Source organism: Taudactylus pleione, unplaced genomic scaffold (assembly GCF_031769625.1).
Source record: "Taudactylus pleione unplaced genomic scaffold, aTauple2 ptg000156l, whole genome shotgun sequence".
NCBI classification, from domain to species: domain Eukaryota; kingdom Metazoa; phylum Chordata; class Amphibia; order Anura; family Myobatrachidae; genus Taudactylus; species Taudactylus pleione.
This window is the reverse complement of record NW_028284558.1, coordinates 23,398,672-23,424,219: the sequence shown is the minus strand read 5'-3', so window position 1 is coordinate 23,424,219 and position 25,548 is coordinate 23,398,672. Positions and strand designations below refer to the sequence as shown.

At 44.3% G+C, this 25,548-nt stretch overlaps 1 pseudogene; it reads left to right on the top strand.

The window, feature by feature from the left end:
* Positions 1–3,847: 3,847 nt before the first annotated feature.
* On the top strand, positions 3,848–3,966 carry LOC148521681 (5S ribosomal RNA; annotated as a pseudogene).
* The last annotated feature ends 21,582 nt before the right edge of the window (positions 3,967–25,548 follow it).

Sequence of the window (25,548 nt, the reverse complement as noted above, 5' to 3'; positions counted from 1 at the left end):
GAACAGATAGAAATTCCTTAGGAATTCCCACTCTGCTAAAGACATGTACTAGTTCCCTAGCAATTGTCTTTGTCTTACATTAATAGTGAAACTGTCTTAATACACTTCAGTATATATTAGCGGCCGGTCCGCTGTTTGGCGTGGCCACACTAGGATCTGGTTTACTGGGTGCTCCATAATTTCAAGCTTGCGGACGATGGTATAGAGGGGTATCAGGGTAGTGTAGAGCAGCAGTGTGTAGCAGTCGCTGCTGTAAGCGTGTGGTGGCTGGAGTTATCTATAATCAGCTGCTTCCCATGTAGCCGCTGCTAGTACCAGTGTGCAGCGGCTGAGATGTTAATGCTCCGGCTGCTCCCCAAAGAGGTTTTTGATCGGTGGTAGCTGGAACTGAAGCAGTGGTTGGAAACAACTTGGACTGGAGGCTGACGTCAACACGTTTCATCACTTCAATAAAATGGGACTTTCTCAAGACTCTGTGTGCCTTCTACAGTGAATATACACTTTTGTTTATCTTGCCAGTCTGCAGTGCAATGGTGAGATAGAGAACATGTAAACTCCACACCCGCAAGAGAACAAAAATATATATATAAATAAATAAGTATGAACAAAAAATACACAAAAGAGTAACAAATTACCCTGTGACTGTATACTTTACAAAGTCAGGTGGATATGTTCAACAAATGATTATGTGATCACTTCTCTGGGTAGATGCTGAAACGAAAAAAACACACCAAGTGTGTGAAGTTAGACGCACATAGGAATATTGTATGCTGTTTGTCCACTATTTGCCAAAACTTATATCCCCATCTCAAGTGTATAAACCCATCCTAATACTGATTGGGCCCAGTACTACTTGGCTGCCAAGATCGGGCGAGATTGGGCATAACCAGTATGGTTTGACTGTAACCTGTATAAACACGACTGGGTGCAATAGTGAGGCTGCAAGGGTATATGGGCTCATAACCACTTGCCTGTGGGAACTGACCCACCTTCTATGGACATAACAAACAGCATATGCGGAAAAAGTACCACCAGTTCAAAAAACTATCAAAAATGTACAAAAATATAATATTAAATTATTCCATGGTCGAAAAACTTCTTCTGATGAGTCATGGAAGCCATACAGGAAAAAAGGTCAAGCACTGTTGCAGGTTCCACATGAAAAAAAGTTAATAAAAAACATGAAAAAGAAATAATTTCATTAAGGCCAAATGGAGTTACAGTATTCATGTTGTGAATCCAGCGGGTTTCCATTTGTAGTAGACGTCTCTCTCTGTCTCCACCTCTCTTGGACACCAGCACATGATCGATCACTTTGTATGTGAGGGACGCTAGCGAGTGGCAAAACTCCTTGAAGTGCCGAGCAATCGGCTGGTCAATGTCTTTTCCGGCAATAGCTTGTCTAATGGCCGTGCAGTGTTGTGCCATTCTTTCTCGAACTAGCCTCGTGGTTTTTGCCAATATACACCAGACTACATGGACATCTGATCATGTATATGACATTTTTGAGAATATGTCTAATCGAAATGTGTTTCCCATAGCTATCAGGTTCCATGTAGCTGCAAGTGCTGCAACCAGTGCACCGATAACAACCTGGTTTTCTGGATAAGAAGTGTGTATCTGAAGGGAGATTTTCTCATGCGATATTGTTATGGACAAGCCAGTATTTTAGATTCCTGCCGCTCCTGTGACACATCATAAGGGTTTATCTTTCAGAGATTTAATGCCGGTGTCTGTACTAATAATCGACCACAATTTTTTGGTTGTACAGTTAATGAAATTGCTGTTGGTATTGAACCTGTTGGAAAAAAACATTGTTTTTGTTGCATTTTTGTTTTGGAGACCAAGAGTTCCTGTTGAGTTTTATTCATCACTTTGAGTTTGGAAGTTTCCAGATCACTGTGTTGGCACCCTCTATTGATGAATTTCTGCATCATAGTATCTATTTCACTTTCTGCAATTGTATCGTCTGAAGTAATTCTCCTTATTCTCAAGAATTGTGAGTAAAATAATCCAGTTTTAAGAGCTATAGGGTGGGACCTTTGGGCATATAATAGGGTGTTACAGCCAGTCGGTTTGTGGTAGACTTTGGTTGTAAACTCTGTACCATGCCATTCAATCATCACATCCAAATAGTGCACTGCTTCCTGACTACATTCATGAGTGAATTTGATATATTCATACATCTGATTCACCCCATTCATAACCGAGACATATTCCTCCTGAGTTCCAGACCACAAAACCAGAATGTCGTCTATATACCTAATCAAGTATTGTACATGTTGGCAAAAATCAGGATTTTCCAAAAACAATATTTTCTCAATGTCAAACATATAAATGTTAGCGAAAGAGGGTGCCACGTGTGAGCCCATGGCACATCCTCTATGCTGGAAAAAAGGAGTCGTCAAATAAAAAGTAATTTCTGGTGAGAGTCTTTCCTAGAAGTGTTATGAAAAATGGTATATGTGGGCCCTGATGTTCACTGTGGTTCTGAATGTAATGTTGGACACTGTCCAGTCCCTGCTGGTGAGGGATACTGGTGTACAGTGAGGTGACATCAATAGTACATAACAGTAGCTCTTTGGGCAAGTCCTGTAGATTATGCAATTTTTGATGTCCTTTAAGAAGGTTTTTTGTGTCATAATCAGGGGCTGGACAAAATAATCAAGATATTTTGAGATGGTGCTATAGAGGGATTCTCTGGCTAAGATTATAGGACGGCCCGGGGGTGGATCCATGGATTTATGTATTTTAGGTAGTGAGGATATGCGAGGGACTACTGGTTTGTCTACTGTTAAGTTGTTTCTAGTGGATTCTGTTATCCAGTTGTTTTGTACAGATTGTGACAGAATACTGTCTAGTTCTTGTACTGGTGAGTGGGATCTTTGTCCAATCTTTGATACACAAGGGAATCATCCAGTTGCCTGTACAGTTCTTTTTAATAATTATCCATGTCCTTTATCACCAGTGCTCCACCTTTATTAGCTGGGCGGATAGTGATTGTGTTATCATCGCTCAGAGCTTTTAAGGCATGGTATTCCTCTTTGGTGAGATTATTGAAATGGTGTGTCATTTTTTTCAATTCATGTAGTACTTCATGGTCTAGCTTCCTAGTAAAACTTTTGATGGATACGTTACTGGATTGGGGTTCAAATGTGGACTTTTTCTTTGTAGGTCCCTCTTCATATCCTACAATGTCACCCTCTACATAGGAGTAGAATTCTTTAAGTTTCAGGCTGCGTGTAAAATGCCACATGTCTTTTCTCCACTCAAAGTGATCAAATGTAGATTTGGGAATGAAAGAAAGACATTTATTGAGTAAACTGGTTTCTGCCTCTGTAATATTCCTATTCGAAAGATTGATAGATTGATAATTAGGTTTTCCTTTTGTACGTTCTTTTGCCTCTCCCTTTGCCTGCCACATCTCGTGAGGGTCCTATGTCTTTTTGCACCCATGTGGTAATGCCTAAAGGGGGCTTCTGTGATGAGGTACTGGACACAAATTCTTTGTCACTAGGTGATGAGTTGGCATTGCTGGACAGATCACTGTCAATGTTCCTTCTCTGAAATCTCTGTTTGGTCTGTGAGAACCTAGGATTCAATGTCCTCCCTGTGGCCCACGAATGGACTCTCTGTTCTTGGTAGTCTAAGTTTTTCTTACTTATACTTAATAAGTTCCTTTTTGTATTCCATGATTTGTGTGGTTCATTTTTCAAGCCAGTTTTGTGTAGGGTCATTAGCGAAATTAGGTCTGTGTGTGACAGCTACCCATCGCCTACAAAAGTCTACATTATTCCGCCCAATCGTGGTGATATTCTTCACTATTGCACCCAGTCATGTTTATACAGATTACAGTCAAAACATACTGGTTATGCCCAATCTCGGCCGATCTTGGCAGCCAAGCAGTACTGGGCCCAATCAGTATTAGGATGGGTGACCACCTAAGAAGATTGGGTACTGTAATGCAGGTTTATACACCTGAGATGGGGATAAAAGTGTTGGCAAATAGTAGACATACAATATTACAGCATACAACATTCAATAACAGCATACAATATTCCTATGTGCGTCTAACTTCACACACTTGGTGTGTTTTTTTGTTTCAATATCTACCCAGAGAAGTGATCACATCATCATTTGTTGAACATTTCCACCTGACTTTGGAAAGTATACAGTCACAGGGTGATTTTTTACTCTTTTGTGCATTTTGTGTTCATATTTATTTATGTATTTTTTTGTTCTCTTGCAGGTGTGGAGTTTACATGTTCTCCATCTCAAAATCTGTTTTATTTTTTCTTCTAAGGATCCTTTGCTAATATGTCTATCCATCTATTAGGAGTATCTTTATCACATTCATTTGAATCCTTACACCAGGGTGCTTGCTTATTTCAACATGACAGTATTTCCTATGCTTCTATCATGTTTACTACCCTACCCAGCATGCCCACTAGATGAGCTGTGATTGGCCATATTGTGCGTGGTCCGGGGACGCCGCCCAGCGTGTGACGTCATCACGTCGGTGACGTCATCACTCAGGGGTCGCACTGGTGACGACAAACCCCCGGCTCCCAGTGTGACACATGGGGCAGGAGCACTTATCAATACAGATATGCTGTTATATAGGTATGTATGCTTCGTACATTTCTTGATAAAAGTCTATGGGACTGAAACATTGAACGGGACGTGACAAAGTTGTCAGAGATGATTCTTTGTTCTGTGAGTGCCGCCTTCTTTTTCATTACTGCATTAGGGTTGTTACACAATAACTTCCAGGAGGGCACCTGGGCAAGTATTACTTGTAATTAGTGGAGAGCCGGGAACCTTTTGCTGTATGTATATATATATATATATATATATATATATATATATTTAGCAAGAAACTTCCCTATGACCTGTCTTCACAGATATAGCCCCTTTTAATTCCGGAATGTGGCCAGTTCCTCATAAAAACATGTGTATGGCGTTGAAAATAGATTATTATTTTTTTCATTTGTCAAAGTTAGCATTGTTTTTTGTCTCTGAACAGTCGGCAACAAAGGGGACTTTTGGTGAAGTTTCAGCACTTTCTTTATTGTAGAGAACAGCTGTTTTCTTTTCCCGGTCATATTTATCACTGTGACCGAGAACAAACAGGAAGTTCTCATCAGCAGACTCCTGTACTGTACAGGGCAGATATAAAGGTAGAGGCAGAAAGGAAACAGAGACACAGTTCTGTAACCTATCATATCAGCCAGACAGATTAAAACCAGCATCCAGCTCTGCAGGATGACATAGAAGATCCTGAATTCATGTGGTTAGCTAATTTAAAGGGATATTAATACCTAAAATGCAAGGTTTTTTTGGGATTGTGTTATTATAATTTTTTTGTAAACACCTGAAACTAGCGACAAATCTAAAAGGAAATGTGTTCTGTCCAACATAGTTATGCATTGTTTGTGTGTGTGTGTGTTGGGGGTAATTTTTTTCTAAGCAGGTCAGACTTCTTGTCAGTAAAACCATCAAAGGGCATTGTAGCCCAGTGTAAGTTTAAATTGACTGGCATCAGTAAAGAGTGACACAAAATATCTTAAACATTGTTAAATTGAATATAAAGATCGGCCATCCAACACTCCAGCCAGGATATACCCCGATCGACCCAAAAATGCCAAAGTCTGCACTCACAGTCAAAAAGAAACTCACGGGTTTGGCCCAGAAAACGGTGATTGGTACACCTTCATGATATATGTGACTTTCAGAAACTGCACATTTTCATAGGTAATTAAACCACACTTTGTCATTAGTGTAGATGTGATTTGCACAAAAGAATTTATGCAGCTTCATTTTCAGTTAAATTAATGTAGCTGATTGACTCATTCTTATTCCACGCTTGTAACTGACACCTGGTTTAACCTGAGCATATTGATGTATGCTAATATCCTAGTTTTTACAAGTGAAAACTTCTCAATGTATCGTTATACATTAGCATTTTGTCTCATAAACTGTACATGAAATTGCATTATAAGAGGAGGAGCTATGGAAATCAGCAATGGAAGACATCCGTTCTGTACCCATAACAGTAAATGAACATGTGACCTGCTAATACATTATTGGTCTGATTCAAAGATTTACGATGAATTGATATTCTCGCAAATCTCCGATGTTTGAGGATCAGCGCATGTGCAGATCAGGCCTGGCGATAGCTGATGTAGTTCGTCTGCAGACAGGTGAGTGACAGTCTGCAGCCATTTGGGGGAGTGGAAGGGGAGTGTTCAAGAAAATGGGGGGGTGTCCACCCCTGTTTGTGGACATGACCAGCCCAGTGGCTGCATCCTCAGACACAGTTTCACTATCCCTGGCAGCCTGGCTTGGCTGGATATCCTCAGTAACTGAGGGTTACTTAGATGTCCGATGCTGGTCCAATGTTCTCGCAGGGGATCTGATGCTGCATTTTTGGATGCTGTCAGCAAAACTCAGGAAGCCAGCAGTGGGCTTTCACATATATTAGCACAGCCGCTGTCGCTTTACTGTAAATCTCTGAATCAGCCCCTATTACCGCATCATAACTGCACATCATAATACTTGAGGTGATGTTGCTACAGCTCAGTAGTACACTAGCCAAATGGTCCAATATTGTTACATGTGTAGACCTCAAATATTCTGTACAAAGTAATTATGATTGGAAGCAATACGATCATTTTCAGGCTGTTCCGAGATCTCAAATGACAGAGAAGGTTCTTATCTCATCTGCCTGGACTCTCCATACCTACTCACATAACCCCAGTGACTGTCAACATTCATTACTTCCATGTGTAGTTAATGCAGAGTAAGCACAATGTGGTACATATCCACTACTGCCTGCTGCAACAGCCATTTGAGGAGTGCAGCCAGTGACTGTTGGAAAGAACAGATTAGGCGTAGGATTGCTGCCTTTCATATACCTACTTTGATCTCACATTCTGTAGCCATAGTCTTCATAAACTGACTGCAGGAGTCTCATTAACTGACTGCATGAGGAAACACAAGTTGGTATGTATCCAATGCTGTCTACTCATAGGTGCATTTTTAGAGGAAGGTGGCCCATATGCAGACTCTGTGCGCCTTGTCCCACGTGCAAGCAACAGTAGACAGTAGCTCTCTACTGCACATACGCACGTCTCCGAGATAATTGTTCCGGTGCCATTTTCCCAGTGATTTCTCTATTGCACATCCGCACATCTCCGGTAAAATGTTTTCCAGCACAATTTTCCTGGTGATTTCTGCAGTGATGGTAGGACTGTAAGTATAGTTAGTGCATTCAGGGAGAGCGGCGCGGGCCTCCCTAGTTAAAGGGTACAGAGTGCACTGCACACCCTGCACCCATTATACATATGCCCCTATGTTTACAGCAGTAGCTGTTAAGAGGAATGGAGTTAGGAGTAGAGTAGACATGGAAGTTACTAGTTCTACCTTTCCTGTACTCCTTTTGATCCCATTTTCGGTGCTGTCTATTGCAGTAGCTCTATGAGGAATGGAGTAGCTGTCAGATAGAGTAGGCATGTTGGTTACTTCTTTTACTTTTTTGAGCTCACTATTGATCACCAAGGTCTTCATAAAGTGAAAGCAGGATGAAGTTTGTAATTTCATTCACTTCCTCACAACAGTCTTCAGCAATTAGTCCACTAAGGCTACCTACATGCTCAGCCAAAATGGAACCAGATAACCACATTTACTTCTCAGAGCCGGCTACAGGTCAACTTTATATTACAGCCCAGAGACTACTAGATAATCACAGAAAACTTAAATCTAATAATTGAGTAAGGTTGTCCCATCTCCTCAATGCACACGCAGTGGAAGCCTGGGCATGCACCACAATGGCTCCCACTATGAGTGGGAGACAGGACAGCCTTAGGAGAAGAAGATCGGTGGCCGCGGTAAGTATGGGAGTGCAGGGGCTTGGGAAGGAGCCACAATGGGGTGATCGGGACAGAGCTGCAATGCGATCGGTACGTAACAGCGACAGGCTGTGGGAAGCCATGACATGGTGGAGGAAAAGGACAGTAGAAAGGGGACAGGGCAGAGATAAATATTTTTCCCGGTTGGTTGTTTTTCACATAGTTATTTATATAATACTGATTAAGGGTTAAAAATACCAACTCTTTAGTGAGTATTAATTGATACAAAATACAATTCTGAACCCAATACCTGAATGGGTAAGCAAACTATGTTTTACCATCTCAAACTTCCTTCAGGTAATACGTTCAACACAGAGAGCCTTAACATCTGGTTCTAATTATTAGTTCTGGTCTTGAGAAACTAATTTTGGATAGAGAAGTGATAACATAAGGGAAGTAAAATGGAGTGGTTAACTGGTGAAAGACTGGACATTTCGTCCTTCTTGTGTAGCTCTGCTTTTACTTTACAGAAAAGCTCTGTAGAAAATTGGTCAAATTCACTACAAAGCCACCTTCCTACCATACTATACATTTTGATATTATATGTATTCTTGTAGCAATTAGAAGTCTGTGATTTGGAATGAAGCGACCCCCCACACATTGAAGACAGTGCTCCCACCACTTACTGCTTCTTCCCATACAGTCTGAAAGAAATGGGGTCATCATCTCCTGCTCCCTTCAGTGTGGGAGAATAGCAGCGGCATAGAGGGAGATGTATTATTAAGGCATGTATTGTGCAGCTAAAGCTGCTCCTGCGCTGCCTCTTATCGAGCAGGAAGCAATAGCGCAGAGATGTATTCAAATTCCCCCTCCTGCTATCTCAGCAGGTCCTGCAGAGCATCAGACTGGTGCTGATGGGCTGTGCCATGCTTATTGATCGATCCCAATGGGCATGAGTGAGGTCTCGCAAAAACTGCAAGATCTAATTAGCAAATTGACAGCATGTGCATGAGGATACCCCAGGCAGGCCCAATAGCACTTTGTACACCTACTGGACCTGATTCAGGGGTGCGCATTTTGCTGCAGTCGCATCTGTCTTTATGATAATGTCGCAACAGACATAACTGCGACGCTAATCCATCTCACGCCGTCTTTAGACGCACCACAGCTGCGACATCGGTAGCACAATTGAAGCTTGCACCAGCCCCATGACAGGTATAGTTTCTGTGAACATGGCACCTTGTGTGGGATGCAGCAAAGGAAGAAATGTGGTCAAACCCCTGAAAATGCAGTTTTCGAGAATTTGACCGTATTTTTCATACGCACCAAACCATTCCAGGACTTGGACATGGTGGGTAACGCCATCTTCAGATCGGATCCCTCCCAGCACCTCAGCGGCGTGCAATGCCTCATGCATCCCGCCCCCTCTGTCTACACTACTGCAGCAAATGACACAGTCACTGTCAGCGTCACACCCACGACACGTCTGCATCTGCTTAACCACCCACTTGTTTTCTCCTAGGAATGCCTATTGAAATCCATGGCTATTGCGACCAAATGGCTGTGTGGCTCCTGGTGGTAACCATTGGGAAGGATACACAGCGTGACTCGGATGTATGTGCAGGCATTAAACATTGGCTGCTTGCTTGTGACAATGACACTGCGTGCGCTTAGTGGCGTCACAAGGTGGGTGCGGGGGGTGCAGGCCACACCCGGGTTTCCCCACAGAGACATTAAAACCACCGAATAAGTAACCATTTGTCACTCATTTAGGGCTTCATTCTCAGTTCAAGTAATGTACAGTAGATGTTCATGTAGTTGAGCAACCTTTTGCAACTGCGCATGCGTTACACAGAGCGTAAGTACAAAGATGCTGATGTTACCGAATAGTGATGGGCTTCTTGGGTGGTGTCTGGGAGGTGACGACAAATTGACACAAATATGGTCTGTTCAGAGGGCGTATTATGGGAGTGACCTGGGTGTGTCATTGCAAGCAGCCGCATAGCCACTGGCATGGAAGGCTATGGTCAGACAGGGAAGCTGCCCCTGCTATAGGGCTGGTGCAAGTTTTGATGGAGCGACCATTGGTGTCATATAAGGACGCTAAAAGTGGGCGTCTCAGTCATTGTACATTCGGCCAAACAGATGTACTGTACACAAGGGAAGGAGTTTGTAGCGACATCTGCATAAAGTCTCAGACGGACGACCGCAAATAGACGCTGTTGCATGAACTTCTGCGTCCAACTCAGAATCAGGCCCTTAGTGTATTAGGTGTGCCCCAAATCACTGGTGCTGCATGAAACCGCAAAGGGTTCATCTCAGCAGCACCATATAGAACTAGCTTTTGCCAGCAGCTGCGTCCATGATGAAAGCGTTGTAAAGGGGGCCTGTCGTGGGAGTGTCCCACGTGACCTGCAGCGCTATACAGACTGTTGGAAGCAGTGCCTTCACACAAACACTCACACCAAAGTCACTGAGATTATTGATAAATGGGCCCCTCAGCCACCTTGTGACCTGGCCCTCTACAATATACACAGATATTGAGTGACAGGCAGTCATTGTATGGGGGAGGTAAAGGGGAGTGGTTAGAGAAATGCAGGCATGTCGGAACCGTCTTCTGGGAGTGCTCTAGTGATGCTCTGCTTTGTTTGCAGCTGCAGTCACCTCGGCGTCTTAAAAGAGCTACTCTGTCTGAGGCAGCATAGGCTTACTCAGAAGTTCGGTGTGTGACCGATGTGCGATCAGAGGCCATGATTCAGAGCCGGACCCTCTGAATCAGGGCTGTCCTTCTTGTTTTTCAGAGCGGCCTCCTGGCCACTCGCATAGCTGTGGGTGACCACCCACAGCTATAGCGAGCGGCCAGGAAGATGGTCGCGATGGTCAAGACCATCGTGACCATCGGGCTTGCGACGAGACCCTTGTGGTAGGGTCTCGTTGCTGCAAGCCCCAGAGTGCTTTTGGCTCTTAACAGAGCCGAAATCACTCCCACTGACATCACTTGTGATGTCAGTGGGGCCGGCCCCAGACGGTAGGCGTTCCCATGGGAACGCCTCCGTCTGGGAACACCTCCGTCTGGGCCCACCCACCAAAGGGGGCGTGCTGTCACTCAACATCGACAGCACGCCCCCTTTGCCCGTCGCTAACCGAGTCTCACGCATGCGGGTCTGAATCAGGCCCAGTGTTCCAAATCTTCTCCCTTTTGAGCGTAAGCAGTGAATGTCAAACGTTGGAGGAAGGCGTCTCAGTGCACAAGATGGCAGCTGAGACATTAGCATATTTTCGCAAGTCCGCTTTGCGCAGAAGCCAGTGGCAATGGGATTTGTGTCCATCTCTGAATCAGGCCTATGATTCTTCAATTGATTCTCTCTCTCCTGTTGATACAGGGCTTGATTCAGAGTGTACGCAATGCCGATATTTACACAGCTGTGCGATTATTGGTAAATTGCGCATGTGTCTAAGGGCGGGATGTACTAAGCATCGCATCCGCAATGCGGTACATCACGCCTTTTATCGGGTACATACTGGGGTTAATTACACTTTTCTGATTTCTTTCAAAATGTATAAAAACAGCTAAAATAATGTAATTTGGGCCTGTTTTTGTTCTAACCGTATTAATAACCTCAAAAACATTATTTTCCAATCATTTCCAGTCTATTATGACCACCTCATAGCTCACAATATTGTATTCAGTTTTCACCTATATTGACCAAAGGCTGCAGCGAGCTAACTGGCTAAACTAAGGGACAAAGCAGCGGCACAAATACAAATCTTATATATAAAATTAATTGGTCTGTTCTGGTTATGCATTCGGACACCCCTGCACCGATTGGGTTGAAGCCAATATGAAGTGGTCCAATTGGCTCCTGGCCAGATTTTAGGAGGGGTTACCTCTGTTTGGTGTATGCTGAGCAGAAAGTTGACCCAGGGAGCCTGTTCTGAGTCTTCCACTTGATGGATTGGACGAAAACTTCACAGAGTGGTAACATTGGATCCCAGAAGACATACTAGGGGGTTGAGGTTCCAGTTGGACCTCCCATTGGTGTACACTGGGTAGAAGTTTGACCAGGGGAGTCTGTTCTGGTCCTTCCACTGGATGGATTTGGAAGCAAACTTCACTGAGTGGTAACATTGGATCCCAGAAGGATATTAGGGGGTTGAGGTCCTGGTCAGACCTCTCATTGGTGTACACTGAGCTGAACTTTGACCTGGGGACCCTGGGTATAACTTTGACGGGGAGCCTGTTCTGGGCGTTCCAGTGGATGTATTTGGATAAAAATGTCACAAAGGGGTGGCAATTAGTCTGGGATGCCTAATGGAGTGGTTGAGGTCCCAGTCGTACCTCACAGCGTAGTGCGCCGGGCAGAACTTTGACCAAGGGAGCCTGTTCTGGGCCTTCCACTGAATGGATTTGGACGACATCACATAATTTGAAAAAAAAAAAAACTTCACAGAGTGGTAACATTGGATCCCAGAAGACATACTAGGAGGTTGGACCTCCTGTTGGTGTACACTGGTGTACATTGGGCAGATTGATTTGGACGACATCACATAATAAAACTTAATTACTTGAAGATTTAAACCCGTAATGCCGAGTACTTCAACAAGTATATCATAAGAAAGGAAATGCTGAAAAATATGACTTCAAGTGACCAACTGGTTAAGGAATTAAAAACTGTTTCACAAATTTTTTTTTTAAATAAAATCAATCACTAAATAGAAAGTGTTAACTGTAATTCCTTTAACTATGGCAGAGTCGTTAATAGTTTTAAACTGTAAGCAGAATAAAGTGGGATTTAAATGAATAAGTAGTGTTTCTCAGAATACAAAACAATGGGATATCTTGAAAGAAAAGACGTTCTGTGAAGTTCCAAGGTAGTTAGAGAATATCCTTTATTTTATTTTTTTCCTTTGAAAAGCAAGTATCACCTTATCGCTTCCTCAGTGCGGCTAAGTTATGTTTCCTGAGTGGTATTTTGAGGTAAAAAACCTGAGGTGGTGAAAAACTGGAGGCAGCGGAGACGTCCAATCTGTCAAGCTCCATTTTTCGAAGAAAGGAAAAACTCAGGAGTGAATGTATTTAGCAGGAGCTGTTTCCTGCACTATGAGGGAAAAAGAATGTTACTAAAGTGTGTACATGAGGAGATCTGTGCTGCTGTTATCTCTGACCTGCAGCTTAGCCCTTGTGTCTCAGCTGCCAAAAAGCTCCCATTCAACCTTATGCTGAGTTCATCAGTGTTTCACGTGTCAGGATTCTAACTGGCAAATGCAGGACAGACAGTCACTCCATGCCACCGCCTGGGGACACCGTGACAACCAAAATCCCCTCACAGACTGCCTGTATCAACCTATGACAGGTCACAACGCATAACCCTTCTAGAACCGCAAGCCCCCTTCTTCTGTTGTCAGCGCTGTCACTTAAACAGAGCAGGGAGTCTTATCACAAAACCTGACTTGAGTGTGACAATTAAGATGAATTGCAAAATACTGCTGGTGCCATACATTGAACAATAACTTGGCAGCAGATCCCACGCAACTGTTGGGTGGTATAGGGAGAACTTTATCCATGCTTAGCCTTGGAATTAGCATATTTAGGAGCCTGGAAGACAGATTTGTAAAGACTTAAGTTGTTTATTTTTAAAATATATTCTATATAAATCTAGTTTATAGCTAAAAGGCACTGTGAAGAATTCGGCAATCTAAACAGTATGAAGAGTCTTGCTGTAAGGCCCAATCATGGCGGTATTTATTATCATGTATGTGGTACTAAAGATATTGTTTATTCACAATTGTTTCTATGAGAGTATTTGTTTGTTTCCATTAGGATAACATAGCATAGAGATCTCTTGCTTTTTAAGGGAGGTAGAGACAAGTGAATTTGTTTCCATTTCATTCTGCATTTAACTGTTAAATTTTCACGTTTTGCCACAGCAGTTTTTTCTTATGTGTTCCCCATCCACACTGCAGTGACCATCTCCATCCCAGCTCTAATCACAGCCTGCAAAGTCCATAAAGTGCCTGATTCAGAGATGGCTGTAATGCCAATGTTTATGAAGTTTGAGTATTTATCGGTAATCTGGCATGCGTATGAGTCGCACTACACAAGAGTCAAGTTTCATTTTCGTTGTCGCTCGCAGACAGGACTTATTCACAAAGCAATTGACAGACAGGGACTGTTTGTTGGCGGCAACAGGGAGGTGGTGACTCAAACTCAGGTGTGTCACAACCGTTTTCGCGGCAGGTTTCTTCTGCCTGCAACTGAATATTGGTAATAAAAACAGTTTAATATTCCTTGGTGGACCAAAGAAAATAAAATTATAGACAATAATAAGAAAACACAGAAAACAAATAAAAAGGAATATAAAAATACATACAAATAAAAATACATATAGATTAGAATTGCAAAAAGCGAGCGCTCGCTCTGAATCTGGACGGCCGCTTTTTTTTTTTTACCTGGCCTCCTGGCCGCTCGCTAAGCTGTGAGTGACCACCCACAGCTTTTGCGAGGGGCCAGGTGATGGTCGCGATGGTCGCGACCATCGGGCTTGCGACGAGACCCTTGTGGTAGGGTCTCATCTGCCGCAAGCCCCAGTGAGCTTCCAGCTCTAATAGAGACGGAAGCTCACTACTGACATCACTGGTGATGTCAGTAGGGCCGTCCACAAACTGCAGGTGTTCCTTCAGGAACGCCTCCGTTTGTCCAGCCACCCCCCCACCCCGCCTACAAAAGGGGGATAGCTGTCGATCAACATCGACAGCCGCCCCGTTTGTAGCGAGCCCTGGAGCAAGATAATTTCTCTCTCTATGGGACTTGCGCACGCGTGGCGTGCGCAATGCACAACCATCGACCCGCTTGCGAGCACATAGCGCTTGCGTGCGGGTCTGAATCAAGCCCTTAGTTCACATTCACAGTTAAATTAGGCCTGTCATTTGTGTCCATGTTCTAATATTACTATCTCCGGTGAATGTTCAATTTCTATTGAACATTTATTGGGAAAATTCATATATTGTATTTCCCTTGAAAGTTCTTAAAGTTCTAATTATTATTTTTTATCAGAGGACATTATGGGTCTGTGCAATTCCGTCACACACCTCCTTGCTGCATTTGCGTGACCCCAGAACTGCGACCGAGGTCGCAGCCTGGGGTCACCATCGAAACATTTGCGACCATCGGTCGCGATTGTTGTCGATGTTCCATTGGCCAGGCTGCGGGAGCTAAAGCTTCACACAGCTTGGCTGAGGCGAGGAAGTCTGCATGCACCCAAACAGACCCTGGCCTCATCCCTCCTGGGAAACGGGGGCAACACGCCCCTGTTTCCGGGAATGCTGCCAGGGAATGCCCCCACTCCGCCTCCGGGCTAGCAGTTGACAGGCTGCACATGCGCAGGTGCAGTCCTCCAAACATCGGAGATGTGCGCTAACCATCGGGTTAGAACACATCTCTGAATCAGGCCCAATGTACTAAAGGACTGAGGGTCTGATTCAGAACCGCTCGCGAGCGCTGAGGTGGCTCCGTCGTGCGCATGCGTGAGACCCGGATACCGACGGGCAAGCCTTCACTCCGGGTCTCGCTACAAAGGGGGCATGCTGTCGATGTTGAATGACAGCATGTCCCCTTTGGTGGGCGTGCCGGGGGGCATGGCTGCCCAGACGGAGGCGTTCCCATGGGAACACCTAACGTCTGGGGCCGGCCCCACTGACATCACAAGTGATGTCAGTGGGAGTGCTCTCGGCTCTGATAGAGCCGAAAGCACTCCAGGGTTTGCGGCAACGAGACCCTACCACAAGGGTCTCTTCGCAAGCCCGATGGTCGCGATGGTCTTGACCATCGTGACCATCTTCCTGGCCACTCACTATAGCTGTGGGTGATCACCCACAGCTATACGAGCGGCCAGGAGGCCGCTCTAAAAATTAAGAGGGACGGCCCTGATTCAGAGCGAGTGCTCTGTCAGAGCGTCCGGCTCTGAATCAGGGCCTGAGACCTGTTGAAATCCCTTTAAGCACTGGCTATTATATGCATATAGGGGGTCATTCAGACCCGTTCGTGAGTGGCAGTAAGCTCGCAAGCGGGTCGATGCTCCCCCACTGCGCATGCGCACGACGGAGGGAGCTCCGTCGTGCGCATGCGCGAGACCCGGCGAGCGACGGGCTCTCCATTGCTCCGGGTCTCGCACCAAAGGGGGCGTGCTGTCGATGTTGATTGACAGCACGCCCCCTTTGGTGGGTGTGCCAGGGGCGTGCCTACCAGACAGAGGCGTTCCCATGGGAACGCCTACCGTCTCAAGCCGGCCCCACTGACATCACTAGTGATGTCAGTGGGAGTGATTTTGGCTCTGATAGAGCCAAAATCACTCCAGGGCTTGCGGCAGCGAGACCCTACCGCAGAGTCTCTGTCGCAAGCCCGATGGTCGCGATGGTCAAGACCATCGCGACCATCATCATGGACGCTCGCCACCCACAGCTATGCGAGTGGCCAGGAGGCCGCTCTGAAAAACAAGAAGGACAGCCCTGATTCAGAGGGTCCGGCTCTGAATCATGGCCTCTGATCGCACATCGGTCACACACCAAACTTCTGAGTAAGCCTATGCTGCCTCAGACAGAGTAGCTCTTCTAAGACGCCAAGGTGACTGCAGCTGCAAACAAAGCAGAGCATCACTAGTGCACTCCCAGAAGACGGTTCCGACATGCCTGCATTTCTCCACTCCAATAAAAGGTAGGAGGGCCCTGATTCAGAGCGAGCGCTCTGGTCAGAGCGTTCAGCTCTGAATCAGGCCCATAATTCCAACCAGTTTGTTTTTATATTCAGAAGTATAAGAGAGTGATTGGAGGAGTTATAAATCTCCTATATTGTATTTATCTCAGGGCACTCTTGATACGAACTGGCAACAGTGTTTCAAACTAATACAGATTTAACAAATAAGGGTCCACAGGTCTAATTGTGAAATAAGTTTTTTACAATTCTAATCTATATGTATTTTATTTGTATGTATTTTTATTTTGGGCTGGACCAATTTGCAATATGTAGCACCTATCCTTGTGTATCAACACCTATTTCCCTATAGATTGTAAGCTTGTGAGCAGGGCCCTCTTACCCTTATGTATCTCTTTTACGTATGTCATGTTTGTATGTATGTATGTCTTTTACAACCCAGTAAAATGTTAATGTTGATTCAAATTGTAAAGCGCAACGGAATTTGCTGCGCTATATCAGAAACTGTTAATAAATAAATAATATTGCTTTTTTTTTGTTTTCTGTGTTTTATTATTATTGTCTATAATTTTTTATTTTTTGTCCTTCAAGGAATATTAAACTGTTTTTATTGCCTATATTCAGGTGTATTGATTAGGCCTATTTTGTGATAGCGCTCCATTGTTTGTGTTTTCTATGTTTCTTTTTTGAGAGGGTCAGCTCCTCTGTTGGTAGCAGCAATCATATAAGGTCCCCAATTAGGTATCAAACAATGTTGTTTTATTCTTCTTCCATTCATATAGCGCCCCCCTTGTTGTGTTTTCTTAGGGTTACTCAGATGCCTGATAATCGACTGATCTGCGACCGAGATGCGTCTTTGTATACAGTCGCTTGGATTTGTGAGCTCGCTGGTGGGCGTCTCAATAGAAATTCCAGCGGCTGCAACACATACTTGCCGACAATCTGGCTGCTCCTTCCGGGAAGGGAGCAGCCAGATCGGCAGAACAGGGGGCGTGACAGGGGGCGGGGTCATGCAATTGCATCATTTTAGCCCCGCCCCCGCTACACAATGCAGAAAAAAGGCATTGTGAAGCAGGGGGCGGGGCCAAAATGACGCGAATCACGTCAGCGGCCCCCCGCTGCGGGGGTTTATCAGGTAATGGGGAGGGGGGGTCGGGGGATCGGCAGCAGGCAGGAGGCTTGCCTGCCTCTCCGGGGGGGCGGGAGCTGCACCCGTTTATTGGGAGACTACCGCCCGAATCAGGAGGGTAGGCAACCCTGCTGCAACATTTGCCCATTTTTGCACAATAGCTGCATACAAATTTGCAGCTGCAGTGACATTACTGTACATCTCTGCATCAGGCCCACAGTGCAGTGGCATTACTGTACATCTCTGTATCATACATGCCTACCCTCCCGGTTTTCGCGGGAGGCTCCCGATTTTTCGGGTAACCCCCCGCACGCCCTGGAAGGGTAGGCATTTGTCCCGCATTCTGCCCACTTCCTAGTGAAGTGGGCAGAATTAGGAGAATACCTGCGGCGATCGCGGGTCTCCGTGTAGGGGGCGGGGCTTAAAACATGATTCTACATAAATCATGTCATTTGGCCCCGACCCCTATGCAAATTCTAGCCTATCGCGGCAATTTTATGACGCGAATTGTCAGGCCCTGCCCCCTCACCCCCCTCCTGCTTCTCTTACCTGGGCTTCTCCCGGGAAGAGATCTGAAAAGGTAGGCAACTCTGCTCTGTATCAGGCCCACAGTGCAGTGACATTACTGTACATATGTGTATCAGGCCCACAGTGCAGTGACAATACTGTACATCTCATCAGGCCCACAGTGCAGTGGCATTACTGTACATCTCAGGCTCACAGTGCAGTGACATTACTGTACATCTCTGCATCAGGCCCACAGTGCAGTGACATTACTGTACTTCTCTGCATCAGGCCCACAGTGCAGTGGCATTACTGTACATCTCTGCATCAGGCCCACAGTGCAGTGACATTACTGTACTTCTCTGCATCAGGCCCACAGTGCAGTGACATTACTGTACTTCTCTGCATCAGGCCCACAGTGTAGTGGCATTACTGTACATCTCTGCATCAGGCCCACAGTGCAGTCACATTACTGTACATATGTGTATCAGGCCCACAGTGCAGTGACATTACTGTACATCTCATCAGACCCACAGTGCAGTGACATTACTGTACATCTCTGCATCAGGCCCACAGTGCAGTGACATTACTGTACATCTCTGCATCAGGCCCACAGTGCAGTGGCATTACTGTACATCTCTGCATCAGGCCCACAGTGCAGTGGCATTACTGTACATCTCTGCATCAGGCCCACAGTGCATTGGCATTACTGTACATCTCTGCATCAGGCCCATAGTGCAGAATGGCAAAGCAGAACTTGAAGATTGTAAAGCTTGAGAATCATACATCTGCAAAACAGGCTGTTCCACCACGAACCTTGAATTGCACAAAATCCTACAGTGGTATAGCTCGTCTCTATCATCTGACCTAGATTAATTTATTCTTTGAATTTAAATTTTTGTCATTGTATAAGAGACACATAAGATAATCCTATTGGCGAATTAATATTAGAAATTCAACACATGTTCTGAAAAATTCAAGCCAAATTTGAGAAAATGAAAAAATTAGTCTACCATTGTGCTATTCTGCACTTGATCAAACTGGTTTTTGCACATGCTTAAACTGATTAAAATGTATATATTTTGGTGGTTTTTAAATTGTAAACAGTGAGTGGTATATATACTAAAGTGCTGGTGTTTAGAAGTGGAGATTTTGCCCATAGCAACCAATCAGATTCTAGCTATAATCTTCTAGAAGGTGCTAGATAAATAAGTGGAATTGATTGGTTGCTATAGGCAACATCTCCACTTATAAAAACCTGCCCCTGAATCTCAAATTAACAACTTCGAAACCCTATAAGGTATGAAATTTGATTTATAAAACAGTTTCAGTTCAATAAAAATATAATTTTAATAGTATTTAAAAAAATCTAAATAACAAACACTAATTTTTTAACAAGAACCTCAAAAGAGAATGGCAAACCTCGAACATGAGATGCCAGAAATGAATACATTAAACCATAAATTAAAAATGGGTCTATTGATGATTGTACCAAAAACATGATCATGGCCATCGAAACAGTGAAATGTGATCTCATTTCAAACCAATCTGAAATTTTCGAGCATCTCTACCTGCAGGCATTCAGTCGTTAATGCTTGGAACAGTATAATTATGTTCTGTTAGGGAACCCATTAAGTACATAATACACTATGCTACAGCCTTTTAGCTATTTCATCTCTATCATATCATAAACATGCTTGTCAACAGTCCCAGATGAAAAGTCAGGATACATTTGGTCCCACCTGTGATCTACCTAATCTATGCCCTAATATGCCCAATGCCAGGGGCGTATATACACATTGGCCAGGATGGCAGTCGCCAGGGGTGCCAGCCGAGGGGGGGCGCCACCCAGCGGTGCCATCCTTGGCCAGGTGGTAGATACGCACTGGGTCTTCTCTTCAACAAAACCCCTCATCTCCCGGCGCCCGCAGGCGTGCACTTCGGGAAGCTGCACAAGCCCGGGGAGGGCTAGCAGCAGCAGCCTCATCCACACAGCTTCCTGTAGTGCGCGGCTATGCACCTGCCAGTGCCGTGAGATCAGGGGTTTTTTGTGTGGAGAGAAGACCCGGCGTGCGTGACCAGTGCTAAAGAGAGGACAGAGGAGACATGGCGCGCGAGACCACTGCAACAACAAGGTAGCTGGGGATTGGGGGCACGGAATGAGACCTGTTGGGGCTGGCTGGGGAGTGGGGTCACAGAAGGGGACCTGCTGGGCTGGCTGGGGAGTGGGGTCTTAGAAGGGTGGCAGTCTGTTTTTTTCCATGTGGAAGTAAAAGTGTGTTTTTTACTATTAAAATAGTAAAAGCTGTGTGAGGGGACAGGGCTGTGAGGGGGGAGAGCTGGGCGGGAGGGGGGGCACCAGTCCCTTAGTTTGCCAGGGGCACTCTGACCCTTAGATACACCCCTGCCCAATGCATCTGACCCAGACATATTTAAGTACAGGTTGAGTCTCCCATATCCAAAATGCTTGGGACCAGGGGTATTTTGGATAACAGAATATTCCGTATTTTGGAATATTTGCATATCATAATGAAATATCTTGGGAATGGGACCCAAATATACACACAGAATGCATTTATGTGTTAAATACACCTTATGCACACAGCCTGCAGGTAATTTTATACAATATTTTCAATAATTTTGTGGCTCAAGCAAAGTTTGTGTACAGAAATGAAATTCATTTATGTTTCATATATACCTTATACACACAGCCTGAAGGTAATTTTATACAATATTTTTAATAATTTGTGCCTTAGACAAAGTTTGTGTACATTGAACCATCAAAAATCAAAGGTTTCATTATCTCAGTCATGCCAAAATAATTCCATATTTCGGAATATTTGGATATGGGAGACTGAACCTGTATAACCACTTCCATTTTATGGCATAGCAAGAAACACAACAGATGGAAGATATTCAAACACTAGAGAGCAGAAATAGGGATGGTTGGTGCAGGTGGTAAATCTAGTAACAGTACTTGATAAACTGGTACAATGGTATAACATAATATGGTACATAATTCAGTAAAGTAGATTCTAAGGGCTTCATTCAGACCCACTCGCTAGATACGTTCGCATGCTAGATCTGTATGCAAATTTCGGCAGACGCCCACCAGCCTGTCTTAAGACACCCACTTGCGCACGTCATCTCCAGGATGTGCATGCAACCATCTGTACCATCGGAAGTGAACGCAGCGCTTGTGGTTGACCATACCCTACCACAAGCACTGCGAGCACTTCAGTGTAAAATTCAGCCAGGTGACGTGTACTATGACGGGGCGTCTTAATTATGCACACCTCTGAAATGGCATTGAGATGCTCAGGCACGCCTGCATTCGCACCTCCACTCCCCCGATTTCATAGACCAACCCCTGCTACCATCCACAAATGGCTTCTCCTGTCACCCACTCAGCTGGGCAGTCAATGCATAGTGAGCGTATGTTTCCAGATCGCACGGACTGGTTTGCGCACGTGCACTGCGATGTGTATGCATGCGCTAAGGATACTGGATTTCAACCGCTATACGCACCTACCTATACCTTCTAAACCCTGCCTATAAACCTCTAAAATTGACGCTATTTGCGTATGCAGTCATACAGTAAAATAAAGACTTTAGACCTTGAACATGTGTTCCAAAGCACAAAGTATTATTCAAGTAAAGTACAGTCAGTTACACACTGTGATCTAAGTACAATTTAGCGCAAAGAATTATACAGACCCAAGATACAGTCATACATACGCAGTCGCTCTGGACCAGATACCGGCATCAGCAAGAAACCTCCGGCAATCAGCAAGAAGACTAGAAACCCAGGGTCAGAGCACACATATTTATACCCCCCCAGAAATAGACAACACAATAGAGGAGTTTGTTGCTGATCCCATTGGTTCCCAGTACGGGTGCATTTGTTACAGGGCATTTAACAGGTTGATTCAAATGGCCACAGTCCAGCCTCCAACAGCTGGTTGCCTTCATTTTCCCACCTCATGCAAATCTAGACTGTTGGCTTTACAAAGTACATTTTGGTTCTTTATGTCTTTACGGACCATAAGTTGCGAACGCAAGTTCCAATCTTCACACCGATGATACCGGAAAGCTGTGGATAAACTGCGGATCAGTATAATATCAAACATGGCTTACTTATCACGTATTAAACCTTAGATTCCAAAATAGTCTTTATTTCACAGCATTTGTAATAAATGAATAAAACTTGGATCTTTTACTTTATAGCTATGGAACCTTTTGTGTAAGTGTACATTATGTAAGTATTATTATTATTATCGTTTATTTATATGGCGCCACAAGTGTTCAGCAGCGCCTTACAAAGTACATAAACAAATAGATTGATTTACAGTGACTTACAGCACAGTACAATACATTACAGGACATGGATAATATATATTGCTACATTCACGACCATAACACCCAGATAAGCAACAATGCAAAGCAATCAAGTGTTAGGTGCCCTGGTAGAGAGTAAGAAGTAGATGAAGGTATAGTAAGGAGATGCACAAGAGGGTAGAGGGTCCTGCTCATAGGAGCTTACATTCTAAGGATATGGGAAAAGACGCTAGTTAGGTTTATCTGATTTGGGGCAGATGTGCACGCATGCAGCTAATAAACAGCGTTCGCATGCAGGATATTGTGCATTCGCTACTGTGCGTTATGTGTGGTGTTTATGCATGAGATTCTATTTGTGATGGATTTGACATATATATATATATATATATATATATATACACACACACACATATTTCATTCCTTACTAACAGTTTCAAACTGCAATTCAAATGTGTTATGGGCAGTGAGTTTCACTTCTCAAACAAGGTGGAGACCCCCAGCTGTGAAGCTGGGGCCATTCTGTCTGAGAGTGAGACTAAAACCTGTTTAGGATTCAGACAAATTCAATTGTGTAGATCAATGTCTGGGTTATATTACAATTGCCACAACTATACTTGTCTATATACAGGGATTCCCAATTTGTATGTAAAACATTCACAGTATTCTGGTGTATTGTCTATTCTATTTACTTTTCTCAGGAGACTGTTTTTCTAGTTGTTTTGGTATATCTCTATGCAAGGTTGTCCCCAGAATGGGCCTGTCATGGCTTCTAATCAAAAACATTGCCATCTGTACTTAGCTCGTGAGTTGTAACTTAAAATGGCACTGGTCGCAAAATGGCGTCTTGCAGATTCTTATTCGCAAGATGGTGTCGCACATGCTAATTTTTACGCTGATTCCGTCTCAGCCACTAATCCAGCTTCAACAGGGCACAATGCAAAAATCGACAGTCTGCGAGCAAATGCTTCTTAGCGAGCAGGTCTGAATCGAGCCCTAAGTCCAATACATAAAGAGAATTAGAAACCATTGGTGCTCCCTCAGAGTTCTACTAGCTACAAAAATTGTCAAGAAAAGACAACTCTGTTTTTTGGCACTCTTTAGTGTACTATGAATTAAAACGTAACTTTTATTGTACTGTCTAAAATCACAGATCAAAAACACACAACAACAAAACATAAAGGGGCCTATTGATCAATTTATTTGTTTACTAAAATAATGTGAAAATGTTTGACATTATTTTAGTATCACCTAAATCTCAAATTTCTCCTCCAAGCCCATTTTTTAGTAAGCAGATCACATTTCCCATACTTGTATGTAATGGGAAATGCAATGTGCTAAAATTTACTAAAAACTAATTGTGAAAAAATAACGGGGGAAGCCTTGCAATAATAACGCCACTTAGAAACAGCGTTATTAGGGCTTTCCACCATTTTACCGACTCCTGATCTGCTCTGACAAGCAGAGCAGAGCCGGAAGCCAGCGTCTGTGATCAGCTTTGTGTGTCTAAATAAAGAAAAATTATTAAAAAAAAACAAAACCACTGTTTATAATCATTCTCATTTGCATTTTATAGCCGCCCCTATCTTCTTCCTGGCTGATCCCCCCTCCATCTGGCCATCTCCCCAAGCACCTTCAGTCACATACTCTTTTATTTACGCACACATTTCAAAATACTGTCATACCCGGGACTCAAACCAATCACATCTCTTGTTGGAATAACACCTTACACATGAAGCTACAGTATCTGCCTCACAATTCTGATGGCAGCCCAGGAGGCCACACCCCTTTTTTGGCCGCGCATCTTGTGTCCCTATTTTAAAAACAGGGGGGGGGGCGCGCCAATGCTCTTTCTGACCCAGGGCACCAAAAAGTCTAGTTACGGCTCTGTCTGGGAGCACCACTAATCGTGTATGGTCCATCAATTATTTGAATTTGACATGTCTGTATATTGGTCTAGTAACATACACTGCAATTTTTTTTCAACTCACCAGGAACCACCGAAGCTTCCCTATTGTCAATCTGGCACTGCCCCCTCTACAACAGAGATTCCAACGAATCAGCACCTTCCAAAACACACCCACCAGAAGTCATGCAGATCAGCAGGCAAGAAGGTCCCATCCCCTCGATGGAGAAGGTCCCACTGATCAACACCTTACACACCATACAAAGAGGTCATACAAAATATGAGCACAATACAGGAGAGATAGGAGGGGAAAAAAATCAGAGAGAAGGGAGGAATATGGAGAGAAAAGTGAGGAAGAAATATGAGAGCGAGACGGAAGGAAGAGGGGGAGAAAGAGAGAAGGGAGAAAGTGAAATATGGGAGGAAGAGAGAGAGATGGGAGAAAGAGGGGAGAGAGAGATGGGAGAAAGAGTGGAGAGAGAGATGGGAGTAAAAGGAAGATAGAATGGAAGAAAAAAAGCTGTGAGGAAGAGTTGCAAAGAGAGAGATGGGAAGAACAGGGGAGAGAGATAGCAGAACGCGGTTGGTAACTCCTAGTGAAACAATAAACCTCCTGCAGGAGGAGCCGGCGTTTTGGTGTCACCCCCTCAGTGAGTGACACCGGGTGCTGTATGCAAGCCCATAGTTACCCACTGCAACATTGTGACTTTCGATAGAATGCACCCATCCTCCTAAAAGTTTTATCCTAACCAAAAATGATGGCCTGATTCTGAGTCGGATGCAAAATGGCTGTGTTTGCATGATCCCGCGGAATGCTAGTCTCCCTAGGGCTAATGCAAGCATCTGTGCAGCTTCAAGTGGGAAGCGGCTCCGCCCACTGTTTTTATGTCTACAGCTGCAACCGTCATCATTAGTAACAGCACTTGCATCAGCCACAGGTTTCTCTACTCCGTACACAGGACTCCGAATAACACGGACCTCTGGCTATACACAAATGATGGTCTATTGACATTCCCACAAGACAGAACAGTTCTGTGCGATTTCATCGTTGCCTGCCTGGAAATGTCCATTTCAAACAGAGCTTAGGGCCTGATTCAGAATCAAGGCATTCTTTTTT